Raw genomic sequence first — 20,229 nt, 5'->3', positions numbered from 1 at the left:
GGTGTTGTGGAGCAGTGATGTGGTGCAGCGATGTGGTGTGGTGATGTGGTGCAGTGACGTGGAGCGGTGACGTGGAGCAGTGGAGTAGTGATGTGGAGTGGTGATGTGGAGCCGTGACATGGTGCAGTAGAGTAGTGCAGTGGAGTGGTGACGTGGAGCAGTGACATGGTGCAGTGGAGTGGTGACGTGGAGCAGTGACGTGGAGCAGTGAGGTGGTGCAGTGACGTGGAGCAGTGGAGTGGTGATGTGGAGCAGTGACGTGGAACAGTGACATGGTGTAGTGGAGTGGTGATATGGAGCAGTGACGTGGTGCAGTGACGTGGAGTGGTGACGTGGTGCAGCGACATGCAGCGATGTGGTGTGGTGATGTGGTGCAGTGACGTGGTGCAGTGGAGTGGTGTTGTGGAGCAGTGATGTGGTGCAGCGATGTGGTGTGGTGATGTGGTGCAGTGACGTGGAGCGGTGACGTGGAGCAGTGGAGTAGTGATGTGGAGTGGTGATGTGGAGCCGTGACATGGTGTAGTGGAGTTGTGACGTGGTGCAGTGACGTGGACCAGTGAGGTGGTGCAGTGACATGGAGCAGTGACGTGGAGCAGTGGAGTAGTGACGTGGAGCGGTGATGTGGAGCAGTGACATGGTGCAGTGGAGTGGTGATGTGGAGCATCATACACACTATACACATACTACACATTACACACTGCACCTTACACAGGGAGAATGCTACCTCCTTCTCTAACCCTATAACTCCAGCTGCTCCCAGAAAACATCTGTAACTAGCTACATCAACAAGTAAAATACATGTTGTTACTGCTTTATAAACCGTCATCTCACGTGTAAAGCTGAAATGGAGAAACAGATTTCAGACCTGGGCACAGCGGTAAACACCTGAAAGTCAGATGACAGCATTGAAGGCAAGAAGAAATGAAAATCCAGTGCCACGGCTAGAGGCTGGAGAGCAGTGGCGGCTGGTAGTCTTTCAAACAGGGGAGGCTGGTCGGTTACGATATTTCCAGATTTTAAAAGAAAAAAGAATTAGGGTTAGGGTTGATATTTGATATCAATTTTGCCCATACTCTTGCCTCTGATCTGGCTGATTGTTGGCGGGGTCACAAACTGTGAAATAACAGGTTCTTTTGGCCCATTAGCCTACTGTCCAATATACATGATGGTGGTGTTGGGGGGGAGGGGTATATTTTAACATTTTATATTTTAAAATTGTGGCATGTTGTTTAAAAATTGATCATTATTGAAAGCAGCTCTTTGTCAGGAACCTCAGCAGTAACAGCAGAGTGTTCTGGAATAGGCACAAGCACTGACCTTGGGGAGCCAAACATAGAGCTGGGGGCCACACATTTCATTCAATGACACTTTCCCTATATTTTACTTATTTTGACTGAGAAATGTTTTATTGACAATTTTGATAACCCTTCACTTTTAATCCAGGTCTGTAGTGTGAAATGTTCTCGGCTGTGTTTTTGTTTAAAAATGTTTTCCAAATTGTAGCTGTGTTTAATTCATATCCAGAGAAATATATATTCCAATATAATATACTCAGCATAAACATTTTAAATAGATTCTATATTTTTGGTCCATCCATGACATATTACTAAAGTAGCCTATTTACTGTTGTTGATGTGGGTCACTTGCTGTTAGCCAATTCACTTTCTCGTACCAGGAGAGCTGAAAGGAACGAGTATTATTCCCTACCTTTTTCACCAAGTCAATTTGAGGCGTTGGTCTACCCTGCTCTTTAATTTTAATTTTTTCCTCGAAAGGAAGACTGGCAAATGGCTTCGCCAAAATTAAATCAGCAATGCTTGGCATCCGTGCGCAGCTTTCTTGCTAGCTGACTAGCCCCCTCAAGTTCAAGTTCAGTCACTCAAATAAACAAAATTTCTGGAACTAAGATAGCAAACTTGACAACACTATATTTACACTTTATTTACAATGAAAATATATACAAACTAAAAAAGCTGGTAGAAACCGTATGTAATGAATGAAATCGAAATGTAAGCTGATCTCTTACAATACACCACAGCACTCGCGAATCCGCATGGGACTGAACTGAGATTCACCGCTGCCTGTCTATATTTGAAACGAGCTGTCAATCAAAGAAAATATCCGGCCGCTTTCACCAATCACCAGTCTCCTCGCGGAAAGCTTTGCCATGTCCCTCCCACTGTGAGGCTCGGAGTCAGTGGGCGGGCATTTTCGCAGTATTTGTCCAATAACCGTCTTGCATTTTGATATTGAAACGCGCATAGCTCCCGAATGCCATTGAAGTCCACTGAGGCTGGGCTGCATCGTGCTGTCATGAGGGGGAAAAACTCACGCACACATTACATTTATAAGGGAATGATTTTGCACTGTAGTTGGGTTGAGCACATATATTTCTATGATTCTGGATCTGAAATAACAATGTTATAAGGCTGGCTATAACATAAGCCTAGCGCAATTCATCCTACACGGTGTTCGTCATTTTTAGAGGAGGCTGAGCCTCCCTCGCTGTCTTAGAGCAATCGCCCGTGCTGGAGACACATGATGGATGTGGAAGGGGACTCTGGGTTTGCTAAATGACTTGTGAGCACAGAACCTGCTTCTTAAATGGTGGATGTTTTATTTCACAGTAGACTTAAAAATGTAGAATTAAATTTAATTGTTGCATTAAAAATGGTGAAAACAACGTGGAGAAAATCACAAGTAGATATAGATCCTCTGTAAATCATGAAGACAGTCACTTTCCTAGAGTGCTGTCAACTTCCAACTTTTCTTTCTTTCTCTTCTATATGAAGATGTTGCGTATGAATTTTGTGTCTCAACTAAACCCAGCTGCTGGAGCCCAACAGCCTGCCTTCAGACTGTCACCCTACAGAACCTGCTCTTCTTCCTGCTCTGTGCCTCTACGACAGTTATCTTATCTCTCCAGGAAGCGTCAGCAGAGTTGCACAGAGTGAACCAACAGGACTAACCTGCTGGATGCCTTGCAAATACAGGTACCAGGAGAACACACTTCCTGAAGAGGGATGGATGGATGGTTTACTTGCTGGTGTTATTACATTAAACTGTTTTGGTGATGTTTATAAAGCACAGTAAATTACACACTCGGTGCACAGCACTCTTTATTGTTTTTGTTGTGTGCGCATGTGTCTGAATGTGCGTGCGCACACACACACACACACACACACACACACACACACACACACACACACACACACACAGAGCTTGTTTGTAGTTTGGTGTGGTCATGTGACTCAGCGCTGTCCGGAGAGAGACCGTCTGTTTGTTTATTGTTTATTTTCAGCTGTGAGATTTAAACCTCATTTGATCCTCTCAGTAAATAAGCGTATGGCGTTTATCACAACATTTCACAGCACTTTCATCTCATTCTAGACTTTTCTGTGTGTGCCCGCTGAGGAGCTGCTGTTCTGCGCTGGTGAGTTTACTCGACTCTCATTTTCACACTGTGTTCAGTAACATCAGGAGGCATATGATGCTCAAATGAAACTTTTATACTGTTATGTAGTTGCTTTCAAAATATAAATGTTTGATATCATGGTTTGCAATTTTATGAATATTATTGTTGATAATGTTTAAAAATGACTGCGTTTTCACCTGTCAGACTTTTCACTGAGACGAGTCCCGTCGCTCTCGAACTGAAGTCTCTCTGAAGTCACTTTATTCTTCCGAGTGTGAAACATGCAGATGTTCTGTTGTGTGCAGATGTTCTCAGCAGTCAGTGTGTCCACTATGGGGCAGTGTGGCGTGTAACAGACACTGAACACAGGAAATCAGAGTTTTCCATTTCACTGTGGCAGTGTGAATGGAGAGAGAATGTAGTTGCTTACACTGAACTCGATCATTTGTGATAACAGTTAAGCTGAAAATTTTTGTCATTATTCATGCACTTCAGCACCTGAGGTTTTCTCCTCTCTCTCTCCCTCTCCAAGCACTTCCATCCATCCATCCATCCATCCATCCATCCATCCATCCATCCATCCATCCATCCATCCATCCATCCATTATCTCTAGCCACTTATCCTGTGCAGGGTCACAGGCGAGCTGGATCCTATCCCAGCTGACTATGGGCGAGAGGCGGGGTTCACCCTGGACACGCCGCCATATCGTCACAGGGCTGAGACAGAGACACACAGCCATTCACACTCACATTCACATCTACGGTCAATTTAGAGCCACCAATTATCCTAACCTGCATGTCTTTGGACTGTGGGGGAAACTGGAACACCCGGAGGAAACCCACACAGACACGGGGAGAACATGCAAACTCCATACTCAAACCCAGAACCTTCTTTCCGTGAGGTGACAGTGCTAACCACTACACCACTGTGCCGTCCTCCAGGCACTTCCTTGTTTTTGTCATGTCATGCTGATTTAATGTCTCACTGCCTACCGAAACTGGTCCATGTAGATTTAGGACGGCTTCTGTACCATCTGTGCTGGGACTTGTCTCAGTTGTCTGAGTGGTTTGGGTCTAATGTCGGGGAATTTGAGGGATTCCGAGATTTTATTTTGGGAAACGTCTCCAAATGGACATTATAAATTTTATGCGATCCTAAGCATTGAGCACTGAACATTTTTTATTCTCGGACTGCTGTAAAATTTGAACATTTTATCGTGCCATTAGCCAGGGAAGCCCTGGTTTAGTGTTTGAGGATTTAGGTTGGAAAGAGTTCAACGTTAGTTTATGGCTTTATAGAATCCCTGACATCACTGCCAGGTTCAATCAGAAACAGGAGCCTCAGAAAATCACATCATAACCTCATCTCATCTCATTATCTCTAGCCGCTTTATCCTTCTACAGGGTCGCGGGCAAGCTGGAGCCTATCCCAGCTGACTACGGGCGAAAGGCGGGGTTCACCCTGGACAAGTCACCAGGTCATCACAGGGCTGACACATAGACACAGACAACCATTCACACTCACATTCACACCTACGCTCAATTTAGAGTCACCAGTTAACCTAACCTGCATGTCTTTGGACTGTGGGGGAAACCGGAGCACCCGGAGGAAACCCACGCGGACACGGGGAGAACATGCAAACTCCGCACAGAAAGGCCCTCGCCGGCCACGGGGCTCGAACCCAGGACCTTCTTGCTGTGAGGCGACAGCGCTAACCACTACACCACCGTGCCGCCACATCATAACCTGCATCAGTCAATAATTTCATCATTTCAGCAAACGAACTACAGACTTCATGATCAGATCAGTTACATGACACACATCCCTGTTTTCAGTTATCAGACTTTTGATCAAGCACACATCACACACTCCTTTAATAACCCTGACACGCTTCAGCTTTTTTTTTTTTAATCTCACTTGTGGTTTCTGCAGTGATGATTCTGAACATTTTGGTCTGACTGTCATTTTTGTTTTGACTTGATTTTCTGTAGTTTATAAGTTTGATGTAGCTCACGGTTTTCTGTTTGGTGATTTCCCAACCTTTGCCTGTCTTTCACTCCAAGTTTGTGCACTCTTTTTTTGTCTGCACTGATTTTTTATAAATAAACCTGTGTTAATATCCTGTGTGATCTTCTGACAGAAGAATTTCATACATGAAGTGAGTTTTGGTGAAATCCATCAGGCTCAAGGGCAAGGTGTAGAGGAGCAACAAGAGCTGGCAACAGCTGTAAAGGAACAACACCAACACCCACACTATGCTCAAGGAGCTAGATTACCAGTTAAAGCGGTTAGATTTTCTTATCCAATAGATCATCTTTGGGATGTGGTAGAATGGGATGTGTGAGCATGAAAGTGCACCTGAAAAATCTGCAGGAATTGTGTGATGCAGTCATGTCAACATGGAGAAGAATCTCAAAGGAATGCTTCCAACATCTTGTGGAATCCACGGCATGAAGAATTGAGGTTATTTTGAGCAAAGGGAGGCCCGACCCTGTACTAGTGTAGCGTTCCTAATAACGTGCTCAGTGAATGTGTTCAAGTTCAGAGCATTTTCAGTGGACAGCAGGTGGAGTGAGCCCGCACTCATCACAGCTTTTAGTGAAGATTTTCAGCCTGATGTGCTTAATTCATTATAATTTAAGTTTATTTGTATCATGCTTTAACATTAGACGCTGTCATAAAGCAGCTTTAAAGAAATATATACATTCCAGATATAACTTTAAATTTATAAATTTATGGGCAGAGTTTGCATGTTCTCCCCGTGTCCGCATGGGTTTCCTCCGGGTGCTCCGGTTTCCCCCACAGTCCAAAGACATGCAGGTTAGGTTAACTGGTGACTCTAAATTGAGCGTAGGTGTGAATGTGAGTGTGAATGGTTGTCTGTGTCTATGTGTCAGCCCTGTGATGACCTGGCGACTTGTCCAGGGTGTACCCCGCCTCTCACCCATAGCTGGGATAAGCTCCAGCCCGCCCGTGACCCTGCACAGGATAAGTGGTTACAGATAATGGATGGATGGAAATTTATGGGCAAGTCAGAGGTGACGGTGGTGAGGAAAAACTCCCTGAGACCTCATGTGGAAGAAACCTTGAGAGGAACCAGACTCTAAAGTGAACCCATCCTCATCTGGGTGATAACAGATAGCATGATTATAAATAACTCATTTCTATAATTGCGTCCTATAGAGTCACAAAGTACAACTGTGTTTACAGGAACTTATGAGTATGATCAGAAATATTTCTGAATTCATTATAGTTTTAATGTAGAATCTATTGTATCAAACTGAAGTTATTGACTGTTTAATGTGCAAAACTGTTAGCAGTTACAGTCCTCAGGCAATCTAATGAAGAACGTTCATAACCAGCTTTGTGGTTTCTGTGTGCTGTTCTTATTTATTTGGCCTGTTGTGTCACTTGAATTTGGACATAGACTTTGCTATTCATTTGAACAAACTAACAAAAGTGCAGTGTTGTAGTCGAGTCTCGAAACCTCGAGTCCAAGTCCAGTCTCGAGTCCCCAGTGTTCAAGTCCAAGTCATTAAAGAAAATTTCAAGTCGAGTCCACTATCGATCCGAGTCGAGTCCGAGAACAAGACTCCACCCGCACCATGTGACGGTGTCTGTTGCTGCCTTTATGTGAAAGCACCTCTGCTATTGTGTCGGACTAACGTTACTGCTCCACTACCCCATTTTAGTTAACAGGCTACAGATAAAAAGCTTGTTCATCACTCAGCAAGCCCCGCCCACTATCAGCAGAGCAAATAACATGAGAGAGGGTTAACACTCGCTAGTTGGGTGTATCAGTGACGACAGAGAAGAGGAGTATAGAAGCCTGGTGAGGGACTTTGCTGTGTGGTGCAACAGGAACCATCTGCCGCTCAACACCTCAAAGACCAAGGAGCTGGTCATTGACTTTAGGAGGTCCAGACCAAGGTCACGACCAGTTCTGATCGAGGGAGTCGAGGTGGAGGCTGTGGATTCCTACAAGTACCTCGGGCTGCGGCTAGACAGCAAGCTGGACTGGACTTGTAACACCAATCACTTACACAGGAAGGGACAGAGCAGGCTATACTTCCTTAGGAGACTGCGGTCCTTTAACATCTGCAGGAAACTCCTGTGGATGTTCTATCAGTCTGTGGTTGCCAGTGTCCTGTTTTACACCGTGGTGTGCTGGGGGGGCAGCACATCCAGGAATGACACATCCAGGCTGGACAAACTGATCAGGCGGGCCGGCTCTGTGGTCGGCATGAAGCTGGACTCTCTGGTGACGGTGGCAGAGAAGAGGTCTATGGACAAACGATTGAACATCATGGATGATGCCAGTCACCCTCTGCACACTGTCATCAGCAACCAGAGGAGCCTGTTCAGTGACAGAATGCTCCTTCCTAAGTGCAGGACGAACAGACTTAAAAACTCCTTTGTCCCTCACACCATCAGACTGTACAACTCCTCTCTGGGGGGGAGGAGGGGGAACAGGAGGACAGAGGATGGGAAGGAGCAGTAGCTTAGCCTAACAATAAGCAATACTGGACAATGTGCAATATAATGTGCAATATAAAGTGCAATATCTTTCTTGCTTCGCCCCCCCCCCCCCCCCCACACACACACACACATACACACTTGCCCTAACCCCACTTCTCCCCCTTCCCCCCTCCCCCCTTCCTCTCTTCCCCATATCTTCTCATCTCATCTCATTATCTCTAGCCGCTTTATCCTGTTCTACAGGGTCGCAGGCAAGCTGGAGCCTGTCCCAGCTGACTACGGGTGAAAGGCGGGTACACCCTGGACAAGTCGCCAGGTCATCACAGGGCTGACACATAGACACAGATGACCATTCACACTCACATTCACACCTATGGTCAATTTAGAGTCACCAGTTAACCTAACCTGCATGTCTTTGGACTGTGGGGGAAACCGGAGCACCCGGAGGAAACCCACGCGGTCCCCATATCTTATTCTTTTATATTTGTAAATATTTAGGTGTTCATGGAGTGCAGTTAGCTTCTTCAGCCAGTACGTATGGATCATATCGGGGCCTGGTGCTGTCCAGCTCTTCATCTTTGACACTCTTTCTTGGACGTCTGCCATTGAGATGGTTACTGGTTCTTGTTCTGGGAGGTTGCTGTGGTCAGCTCTTAGGTCCACTAACCATTGGGCATCGGTGTTGTGTGATGCCTTTCTTTCCCATATGTCTTTCCAGTATTTTTCCACCTCAGCTCTTGGTGGGTCTGACCGGTTGTTGTTCCCCTGCCACTGAGAGTACACCTTGGCTGGTTCAGTGGAGAAAATATTTGTAAATATTTTCTTTTATATATGTAAATATTTAATTTATTTAAATTTATCTACAATACTCTGGACAATGTTTACACCATGCAGAAAGACGCCTACAAAGCCCTACCCCTCCCCCACCTTGGGGCCTCAGATCACTCCACTGTTATGCTAATGCCAGCATACAGGCCGCTGGTTAAAATCACCAAACCAGCTACAAAGCAGATACGTGTGTGGCCAGAGGGGTCCTCAGAGGCACCCCAGGACTGTTTTTCCACCACTGACTGGAGCATGTTCAGACAGGCGGCCACCTACAACAACTCCACAGATCTCCAAGAGTACACAGAGACCGTCACTGCCTACATGAGTAAGTGCATGGATGACGTTACGGTCACCAGAACCATCTCCATTTGGGCCAATCAGAAACCATGGCTGACAGGGGAAGTCCACAGGCTCCTGTGGGCTTGGAACGCCACCTTCAGAGCTGGGGACGAGGTGGGCCTGAGGACAGCTAGGGCCAACCTGTCACTAGGCATCAGGGTGGCCAAGAGACAGTATTCCAGGAGCATTGCTGACTATTTCAACAACAGCAGAGACACCAGGAACCTGTGGCGGGGGATTCAGACCATCACAGACTATAAGCCCTCGCCGCAGACCTGTGACAACTCCACGTCTCTGCTGAATCAGTTGAATGACTTCTTCGCTCGCTTTGAGGCAGACAACAGCACCACGGCACAGAAGACCCCACCACCTCCCGGTAACCAGGTGTTGATGCTGTCCCCAGACAGCGTGAGGAGAGCTCTCAGGATGACAAATGCACGGAAAGCCCCGGGTCCTGATAACATTCCTGGTCGTGTCCTGAGAGACTGTGCCGAGGAGCTCACAGATGTCTTTACAGACATCTTCAACATCTCGTTGAGCCAGACTGTTGTCCCCACGTGCCTCAAAGCCACCACCATCATCCCGGTCCCGATGAAGCAGTCTCCCTCCTGCTTCAATGACTACCGCCCTGTTGCACTCACTCCCATCCTCATGAAGTGCTTCGAGTGGCTAGTCATGCGGCATATCAAGTCTGCCCTCCCCCCCGCCCTGGACCCTTTCCAGTTTGCATATCAGTCCAACCGTTCGACTGATGACGCCATCTCCACTGCCCTCCACTCAGCCCTCACCCACCTGGAGACAAAAGACTCGTATGTCAGAATGCTGTTCATAGACTTTAGCTCAGCATTCAACACAATCATTCCTCAGCAGCTCATTCATAAACTGGACCAGCTGGGACTCAACACTTCCCTGTGCAACTGGCCGCTGGACTTCCTGACGGGGAGACCACAGGCTGTATGGGTCGGCAGCAACTCCTCCAGCACCATCACATTGAACACGGGGGCCCCCAAGGATGTGTGCTGAGCCCCCTCCTCTTCACTCTGCTGACCCACGACTGCACACCAACATCCAGCTCTAATCTCTTCATTAAGTTTGCAGATGACACGACTGTGGTGGGTCTCGCCAACAATGGTGATGAGACAATCTACAGGAGTGAGGTGAGCCTCTTGGCCATGTGGTGCAAGGACAGCAATCTCCGCCTGAACGTGGAGAAGACGAAGGAGATTGTTGTGGACTTCTGGAGAGCGCACACCCAGCATGCTCCACTATCTATCGATGGTGCTGCAGTGGAGAGGGTGAGCAGCACCAAGTTTCTGGGTGTGCACATCTCTGAAGACCTGTCCTGGAGCAACAACACCGCATCACTGGCCAAAAAAGCCCAACAGCGTCTGTACTTCCTCCGCAAACTGAGGAGAGCAAGAGCCCTGGCCCCCATCATGCACACATTCTACAGAGGCACCATCGAGAACATCCTGAGCAGCTGCATCACCGTGTGATACAGCGCCTGCACCGTGTCCTGCTGCAAGACTCTGCAGAGCATCGTGAGAGCAGCTGAGAGGATCATTGGTGTCTCTCTCCCTTCTCTAATGGATATTTATAACTCCCGCCTCACCCGCAAAGCCATCAGGATTGCAGGTGACCCCACCCACCCATCTCACAGCCTCTTCAGCCTGCTGCCGTCGGGGAGGAGACTGCGGAGTCTCCGGGCCAAAACCAGCAGCTCAAGAACAGTTTCTTTCACCAGGCGGTCAGGAGGCTCAACTCCCTCCCTGTTCTGCCCCTCCTCCCCCCTCTGCCCCCTGCCACAGATTCTGCTCGCACATTCTCAACCTTCATTAACACACTGAACTCAGGGACTGCACATTTCACTTTACCTCGCTCATTTGCACTATTCCGCACTACCTCACCTTAACAACTATTAGTTTATTGTTTATACTGCTTATTTCATGTTTACCTGCTATACCTCAAGTGCCCTTGACTGTTTATTTGCTCCAATTTATATATATATATATATATATATATATATATATATATATATATATATATATATATACACTGTATATATATATATATATATATATATATATATATATATACTGTATATATATACATGAGTGTTTAGTCTATGTCTAGTTCTTATCTAGAGTGTTTATACTGTTTATATTTTTTATTTCAATTATTCTATTTTTATTTATTGCATTGCCTGTTTGCACCGTGGGTCAGAGAGGACTGATATTTCATCCGTGCTGTATGTCGAGCATGTAGAGCATATTTGACAAAGTTGACTTGACTTGACTTAATGGACTCGTAAGGTGAAGTGTGTGTGTGTGTGTGCGTGCCAGTGAGATAGTGATGTATAATGGATGGACAGAGTTCAGAGTGAATTACTGATAAATCTCTGCTGGATAACACTGACCTTTAACACATACATACACTTACACACACCATCTTCAAAAGGAATCTGATGTGCTTCAAAGTGAGAGACTGTGTGTGTGTGTGTGTGTGTGTGCGCGCGCGCTTTGGATTACCACTGTTGAAATATGTGCTCCGAATCTTGAAAAAGTTTCCCTTGAGCCATAAAAATCCAATGGAACAAACATTGGCGTCCATTACTTCCTGGATCGAGAAACAGCTGATCCTCGTGAGAGACGTCATCCAGCCGTCACTCAGACAACAGGAACGACAACAAAGGGCAGTGAGCAGAGAAAAACTTTCATACCTATGGCAACATCGCAGAGCAAAGGCCATTGACATAATTCTCAATAATAGTGTTTTCCCTTTGTCTTTACCTACTGTCAATAACACCAGCGAGGTGTATAATTATTACATAGCTAAATGTCAATCACCCCTTTTACCACCACTAACTCCGCCTCCGTGGTCTACTAGTGTTCAGATGGCAGCTCCAGCTTATTACCCTTCCACTGCTCACTTCACACTTGATGAGGTTGAGAAAGTTATTACTTACCTGCCAAACAATAAAGCTAGTGGTTATGATGGGGTGACATATGAAACATTGAAAGCCACAAAACCTTCGTCTACAAAAATTTTGACCAATATATTCAACATTTGTTTGATAAACGGAAAAGTGCCAGACTCTTGGAAGGGGGCTCTCATTTACAGAATACTGAAAAAAGACAATATCCCAAATGACCCCTCTACATGGAGAGATATTTCTCTCCTCCTTACTGTTTACAAGGTATTCATGAAATGCCTACTTGCCCGTATTCTCCCATGGCTCGTGGATGCATAAATTCTGTCACCTAAACAAAAAGCTTACATAGACAGACAAGGTATGAATGAACATGTGTTCTGCCTGAAGACTGGTATTGATGACTTTAAGCATGAATCATGTAAATTCTACACTGTATTTCTGGACTTTAGAGATGCTTTTGGGACACTATCTCACAGCGTGATGCTCAGTGCGCTGGAGGAAATCTATCTACCTCAGCCCTTTTTGAATGTCATAACAGATGTGTACAAGGGATCTTTCCTTCAAGTCATCTGTGGGAAGCAACTGACAGCCAATACCTCTAAAGGTGGGAATTAAAACAGGCTGCCCTTGGAGTGCTGTACATTTCATCTTGGCCATCAACCAGTGGTTGAAATGGCTCTGCCAGTGTGCACCCCCCCCATTTAAGATCCCCAAACCCTGTGCAGGGGTATGCTGATGATGTTCAGATGTCATCTAGAGATGAGAGGGTAATCACCAATATGCTGGTTCGTACTGATGAGTTCCTGCAGTGGTCGAAACTGGAGATGAAACCCACCAAATGTGCAGCATTTTATGAACGTCGCAGTGGTGGTAACCGCTGGTATAAGTCCAAGGCCGACAAACCCCCCTGCTTTACGGTTATGGGACAGCCCATCAGAGTGTACACATGCCATGAAACATCATGGACGTCCTCTCATATACAGACTCCCCAAGACTCACAAGGAAGGAGCTCCACTCAGACCTATCATCATCAGTATACACTCTGCCAAACACCTAGCCACCATCCTGGCTCCTCTCGTTGGGAATATGCCACATCACGTCAAAAACTCCCAAGATTTTGCTACTAAAGTTGCAGACCTCGAACTAGACTCAGATGAAACCATGGTTTCCTACGACGTCACTTCTCGGTTCACAAGCGTGCAAACGGCGCGCTTTTCGGCGCATTCTGCTTTTTCCCCGGCATTTTGGGCGACTTGTGTAATTCGTGCAGATCCGAAGAGTTTTTTTTTGGGGGGGGTTGCTCTCCGGTAATCCACTCTGGTAGTAATGATAGACCCGAGTACTGTGCAGACCATACAATGTTTGGTTCCCCCTGGTGGATATATGGAACCATTCATAGCAGAGATAGTAAGATTGACAGTGTAGCTGCTGGCTGCTCAGCATTCCGTTACAAACTGCTAGCTGCTACACTGTCAGTGGATGGAACCGATGGCTGGGTAATCTGGTTGCTAAGGAACGTGACTCCCAGGCTTTTCCTCAGATAGGTGTGTTCATTTATCAACTTGCTGAATTTCATCTACTAGTGTGTATTTCTTTGGAGCCTTGGTGACTGGGAGTAAATGATCAGCATTGAAGTGGAAGTCATTTACTCGTCTACAATCAAAGCGTAAGTGTTAAAATAATTGTGCATATATATATATATTAACTTTGTCTCTCGTAATATTAAATATTTCTGACGGCAAAAAAAGTTGTGAACGTAAATTACATCCGCTATGTCATGTATGTCCATTGCCGCGTCAACTTTGTTTACATCCTCGACATGAGTGCAGCCATTAGCTGTGTTGCCAAATTGGGCGGTTTCCCGCTGGATAGTACAGTGGTAATTCTCACTGACTACGATGCGGGAGATCGGGGTTCGAATCCCGGTCGGGGCAAAACATCATCCAGTAAGGGTCCTTAGGCAAGACCCCTCATGATATATCAGCCTACCTCAGGAATGAGTGAAGACATAACTGATAGAGTCATACCGGCTCAGACGTCACCCGGGTCAACAAGGTCTGCGTCAGTTGCTAGGGAACCAGGGCAAACTGATGAGAAATGGGCTACTGGAACAAGACATCGATGGACGAGGACAGAAAATATGGATTTGCTGGAATGCTACTATACAAGCAATCCCAGAGAGAGGGGATACATGCAGTGAATGTGGGACCATTGGATACTTCGAAACCCACAATCAAGGCTAACAAAGAAACAGCTATTAGCCCAGTGTTCCAACATCTGTAATCGAAATCTACTATCAAACTAGAGATTAATGAAATACAACAACGATGCTACGGCAAGGGGGAGCCAGGAAGACAGGTCAGCGGGGAGATGTCATCATCATCTCCACAACCAGAGATTGGGTACCAAGCCCCAACAGCTAACAGCCTCAACACAAGAGCTGCTGACCTGAGAAGGAAGATTGTGACCCAACTGGAAACCTGGAGCCCCCGACGAATACCAAAGCTGAGTTGCCAAGTACCTTCAGAAGATCTACTAGTAGATGTGAATGCTGCTCTGAAGACAATCTCCACAAGAACCATCACTGAGACCAACAAGCTGATACACAGTACAGCAACAGTAATCATGGAGATGCTTGGACACAAGGTGGGCTCGGGACATAACAAACAGTATCCACCATGGAAGAGACGATTAGAGGCCAAGATAAAGGCAGCACGGAGAGAAGTTAGCCATCTAGCTGAACTACAGAAAGGGAACATGGTGAATAAAGGGGCACCCAGGAAGTACTACTCACTCTCCATACCAGAGGCACTCGCAACTGCCAAACAGCGACTAACAGGAGGGAGAGGCCAGGAGAATAAGCAAGCTGTTCTCCACTGAACCAGCCAAGGTGTACTCTCAGTGGCAGGGGAACAACAACCGGTCAGACCCACCAAGAGCTGAGGTGGAAAAATACTGGAAAGACATATGGGAAAGAAAGGCATCACACAACACCGATGCCCAATGGTTAGTGGACCTAAGAGCTGACCACAGCAACCTCCCAGAACAAGAACCAGTAACCATCTCAATGGCAGACGTCCAAGAAAGAGTGTCAAAGATGAAGAGCTGGACAGCACCAGGCCCCGATATGATCCATACGTACTGGCTGAAGAAGCTAACTGCACTCCATGAACGCCTAGCAGCACAGATGAACCAGCTGCTGAGGGATGGGACCCACCCAGAATGGCTAACCCAAGGCAGGACAGTCCTAATCATGAAGGACCCCCAGAAGGGACCCATCCCATCCAACTACTGGCCAATTACCTGTCTCTGCACAACATGGAAGGCCCTGTCAGGCATCATTGCGGCAAAAATGAGTAAGCATGTGGCTCAATACATGAGCGAGGCACAGAAAGGAATTGGCAGTAACACCAGAGGAGCCAAGCACCAGCTACTGGTTGATAGAACAGTCGCCCAAGACTGTAAGAAGAGACAGACCAACCTGTGCACTGCCTGGATTGACTACAAGAAAGCCTACGACTCAATGCCACACACATGGATACTGGAATGTCTGGAACTGTATAAGATCAACAGGAACCTAAGGACCTTCATCCAGAACTCAATGGAAATGTGGAAGACAACCCTAGAGGCCAACTCAAAACCCATTACCCAAGTCAACATCAAGTGCGGCATATACCAAGGAGATGCGCTATCACCACTGCTGTTCTGCATAGGCCTGAACCCCCTCAGTCAGATCATCATGAAGAGCGGCTACGGGTACCGATTCCGTAGTGGGGCAACAATCAGCCACCTGCTCTACATGGATGACATCAAGCTGTATGCCAGGAACGAGCGAGAAATAGACTCGCTGATCCACACCACCCGGATCTACAGCGATGACATAGGGATGCCATTCGGATTGGACAAGTGTGGCCGGATGGTCTCAAAGAGAGGCAAGATGATCCGGACTGAGGGGATTGACCTACCAGAGGGCAACATAGGTGATATCCAAGACAGCTACAAGTACCTTGGCATCCCACAGGCTAATGGAAACCATGAAGAGGCCACAAGGAAGTCAACCACAGCCAAATACCTCCAGAGAGTAAGGCAGGTCCTGAAAAGTCAGCTGAATGGTAAGAACAAGGTCCGAGCCATCAACATGTACACACTACCAGTCATCAGATACCCCGCTGGTATCATAAACTGGCCAAAGGAGGAGATAGAAGCCACAGATATCAAGACTAGAAAGCTCCTCACCATGCATGGAGGGTTCCACCCCAAGTCCAGCACCCTGAGACTATACACTAAGCGGAAAGAGGGAGGCTGAGGGCTAGTGAGCGTCAAGACCACGGTCCAGGATGAAACATCGAAAATCCGAGAATACATCAGAAAGATGGCCCCAAAGGATGAACTGCTAAGTGAATGTCTCAGGCAGCAGAACCCTGATGAGAGTGCAGAGGAGGAGGAGGAACAGACAACCTGGAGGGACAAACCCCTACATGGCATGTACCACCGTCAGATAGAGGAAGTGGCTGATATCAAGAAATCCTACCAGTGGCTAGATAATTCAGGACTGACAGACAGCACAGAGGCACTAATCATGGCAGCACAAGAACAGGCCATAAGCACAAGAGCCATAGAGGCCAGGATCTACCAGAGTAGATCAGACCCAAGATGCAGACTGTGCAAAGAAGCCCCTGAAACAGTCCAGCACATAGTAGCAGGGTGTAAGATGCTAGCTGGATCAGCGTACATGGAGAGGCACAACCAAGTGGCTGGGATAGTATACAGGAACATCTGCAACCAGTATGGAATAGAAGTACCCAAGTCCCAATGGGCCATACCACAGAAGGTGGCTGAGAACAACAGGGCCAAGGTTCTGTGGGACTTCAGCTTCCAGACTGACAAACAGATCCTGGCTAACCAACCGGACATAGTGGTGGTGGACAAAGAGCAGAAGAGGGTGGTGGTGATAGATGTGGCGATCCCAGCTGACGCCAACATCAGGAAGAAGGAACATGAGAAACTTGAGAAGTATCAAGGGTTGAAAGAGCAGCTGGATCGGATGTGGAAGGTCAAGGGTTGCATGGTCCCCGTGGTAGTGGGGGCACTTGGGGCAGTAACCCCCAAACTGGGAGAGTGGCTCCAGCAAATCCCAGGAACAACATCTGAAGCCTCAGTCCAGAAGAGGGCAGTCCTAGGAACATCGAAGATACTGCGCAGAACCCTCAAACTCCCAGGCCTCTGGTAGAGGACCCGAGCTTGAGGATGACATGGATACCACCGCTGGCAGACATTTTACCATTTTGCACCCTGCTGTAAATTATTTGTACTCTGCTATTCTCCCAAACTTTGAAGCCCCTGCAAATGGTAATGTGTAACCCATGTGTGTGTTATATGAGTTCGTGGTGCATCCATCCATCCATGGTAGCCACAACATTACAGTCACTTAGGCTGTCTAAATTAAGCAAAAACATTGGCGAATTTCGCCTCCTTTCAAAGTCAATGAGAGCGAAGCGAAATTCGTTTGTGTCGGGATGGACCGTAATGAAGTCTGACTGATATTTTGTGTGTGTGTGTGTGTGTGTGTGTGGTGGTGGTGGGGGTCCACGTCGCCGCGCTACCTCACTCTTTTTTGACCATGGTTGTGTTTGCATCCCTGGGTTCACCTGCATTCCCACCACAGAAGCAGTTGAATCTGTTAGAAAACGACTCCTTCGAGACAGCACCTTATTGGATAGAACGAACCTCACCACGGACCGGATTTGCACCCTGCTTGACCTCTGCCTGACTACTACTTTTTTCCAGTTTAATGAAAGTTTCTACAGACAGAAGCATGGATGTGCCATGGGCTCACCGGTATCCCCTATTGTGGCCAATCTTTACATGGAGGAAGTGGAACATAAAGCTTTGACCACTTTTTCAGGAGTTGCTCCCAGCCACTGGTTCAGATACAGTGGGGCAAAAAAGTATTTAGTCAGTCACCAATTGTGCAAGTTCTCCCACTTAAAAAGATGAGAGAGGCCTATAATTTTCATCATAGGTACACTTCAACTATGAGAGACTAAATGAGAAAAAAAATCCAGAAAATCACATTATTAATTACATTATCCCAAAAGAGACAGAGGGAGGAGAGAGAGATGCAGATTGTGTAACGCTGTAGTTCATCAACGATATGATCATGTTAACTACAGGCTGGTTAGCAGGGTGTGGTGAGTATTATGGGATGGGCACATTGGTTTGAGTTACTTTATTTTCTTCTCTATTATTAGTGTGCTTGCTCAGGCACACAGCAGCCGAAGGCAAGCACACTATTTTTCTTAAGTTTACTTATTCTGCCTTATTCAGACACGTTTTTTGGATCCACTCCTCCTCCTAGGCCGTTCAAGATAGAGACACCGTTCCAACGCTGAGACGTCTGGCCCGAAGTGGTGTAGTGTGCTTGTATACATACAGCTTTTGGATCAACACGCCCGTTCTCTTGTTCTTGTCATTTTTCTTTTGTTTTTTTCCCATAGAGAATGAATAGGGCTCATGAATCGAATCGTCCTACTCGGACACGCTCCATCGCAGATGCACCAAACCTCATGTGATACTTCAGGCCAACTCCCCCGACACATACATGCAATCGGTTCTGACCCGCACTCATATTTTTCCTTTCTTTTTGCTCATCCCTTTTTCCTCCATAGGCTTGCATTGATTTTTGGCCCCATTGAAAATGAATGGTGTTTGAGGAGAAAAACTTTCACTCGCCATCAATTTTTTTAACCAAGTGACCAAACTTCAAGAAACTTCACTTGATGCCTCAGGCCAAGTCCCCGCACAGATCCATCCCCTCATCTGAGACCTGCACTCGTCTTTTCCTTGATTTTCACGCGTCTTTTTACCTCCATAGGCTTCCATTGATTTTTGGCCCCATTCAGATGAATGGAGTTTTGCTCAGTAACACTTCACCACACATCCACCAAACTTCATACGGCACCTCAGGCCAAATCACCATCACACACATGATATCGGTTCTGACCCGCACTCGCCTTTCTCTCGCCTTTCATCCGTCCAGTTTTTCTCCGTTTTGCCACTAATCAGTGGAAGCTCGACTGAGTCGTTCCTCCCTTCCCCCATAGGTGATGATACATTTGGCAAGGATCTGCTCATCTGAGACTTTGACAGCAAATCAACTTCAACTCAATGGCCACTTTATTAGGAATACTTACACGCACACATGATAGCAATTAGCATATAAGCATTCACGTGTTACCATGCTAGCTGTTAGCATGTTACCCATTACGATATCAGGCTCACGATACCCCTAACCCTAGCTCACGAGTTGTTAGCATGTTCACCATTAGCATGTTATCATGAGAGCTGTTAACATGTTAGGATTAGCATGGTAGCATGCAGAGTTTGCATGTTTGCTGTTAGTGAGTTCGCCTGAGCATGTTAGCATGCTAACTGTTAGCTGTTAGCATGTCACCCTCAGTGTGTTAGCATGCTAAAAGTTAACATACTAGCCATTAGCATGTTAGCCTGTTAGCTGTTAGCATGATAGCTGTCAGCATATTAGCCTTAAAGTGTTAGAATTTTAACAAATAGCATGTTAATCATTAGCATGTTAGAATGTTAGGTGTTAGCATGTTATCTATTAGCATGTTATCTATTAGCATGTTAGCATTAACATGTTAACATGCTAGCTTTTAGCATGTTAGTATGCTAACTGTTAGCATGCTAGTTGTTAGCATGTTGGCATTAGCATGTTGGCATGCTAGCTTTTAGCATGCTAGCATGCTAGCTGTTCTGCTACAGCTCAGCAAGCACACTTTGCATTTTCTCTGTGGAAATGCAGTCTAGTTATTATTATTATTATTATTATTATTATTGTCATTTGTTCCTGAATGTTAAAAAGTATGGAGAGCAAAGTGGCTGTAGTGGAGGTGGACGTCAGGAACTTCCCAAAAGCTGCCCTGGAGAACACATTTAAAGTTCTCAGGATTAGATGCAGCAGCACAGGAATATCTGCACAACGCTCAGCCATGAAGCTTATAATGAACTTTCAGGAAATACCAGGAACTGTGAAAGGATGTTGACAGATAGCGAGACAGGTGGAGCTCAAAGTGGCGGAAGTTGCCTTTGAGATCAGAGCAGGATCTGACCCAAGGCCAGATGAGATTGTCTGTTAGGTATATAAGAACTGCTCAAAAACCATCAGTGCTGTGGAAGCTGCTGAGAGGCATATGGAGTAAGGTGTGGCTGTGCCTA

General features: G+C 46.4%; 1 protein-coding gene across 6 annotated transcripts in view; it reads left to right on the top strand.

Moving 5' to 3' along the window:
• The window catches only part of LOC132883045 (pleckstrin homology domain-containing family G member 3-like), an 82,858-nt gene that overhangs the window by 20,225 nt on the left and 42,404 nt on the right, over window positions 1-20,229 (top strand). For 2 of the 6 annotated variants that reach the window (XM_060916176.1, XM_060916175.1), the window contains exons 2-3: window positions 2,830-2,993; window positions 3,391-3,433. The gene's annotated coding sequence lies outside the window, so the exon portion shown is untranslated. Of the gene's footprint in view, window positions 1-2,792; window positions 2,994-3,390; window positions 3,434-6,444; window positions 6,545-20,229 lie in introns of those variants that run through there. The other 4 variants (XM_060916179.1, XM_060916174.1, XM_060916177.1 and 1 more) reach the window with 3 other exon arrangements.

The sequence above is a fragment of the Neoarius graeffei genome, chromosome 3, assembly GCF_027579695.1.
Source record: "Neoarius graeffei isolate fNeoGra1 chromosome 3, fNeoGra1.pri, whole genome shotgun sequence".
NCBI classification, from domain to species: Eukaryota; Metazoa; Chordata; class Actinopteri; order Siluriformes; family Ariidae; genus Neoarius; species Neoarius graeffei.
The sequence above is the reverse complement of the archived record's forward strand: the minus strand, read 5'-3'. Positions and strand labels throughout refer to the sequence as shown.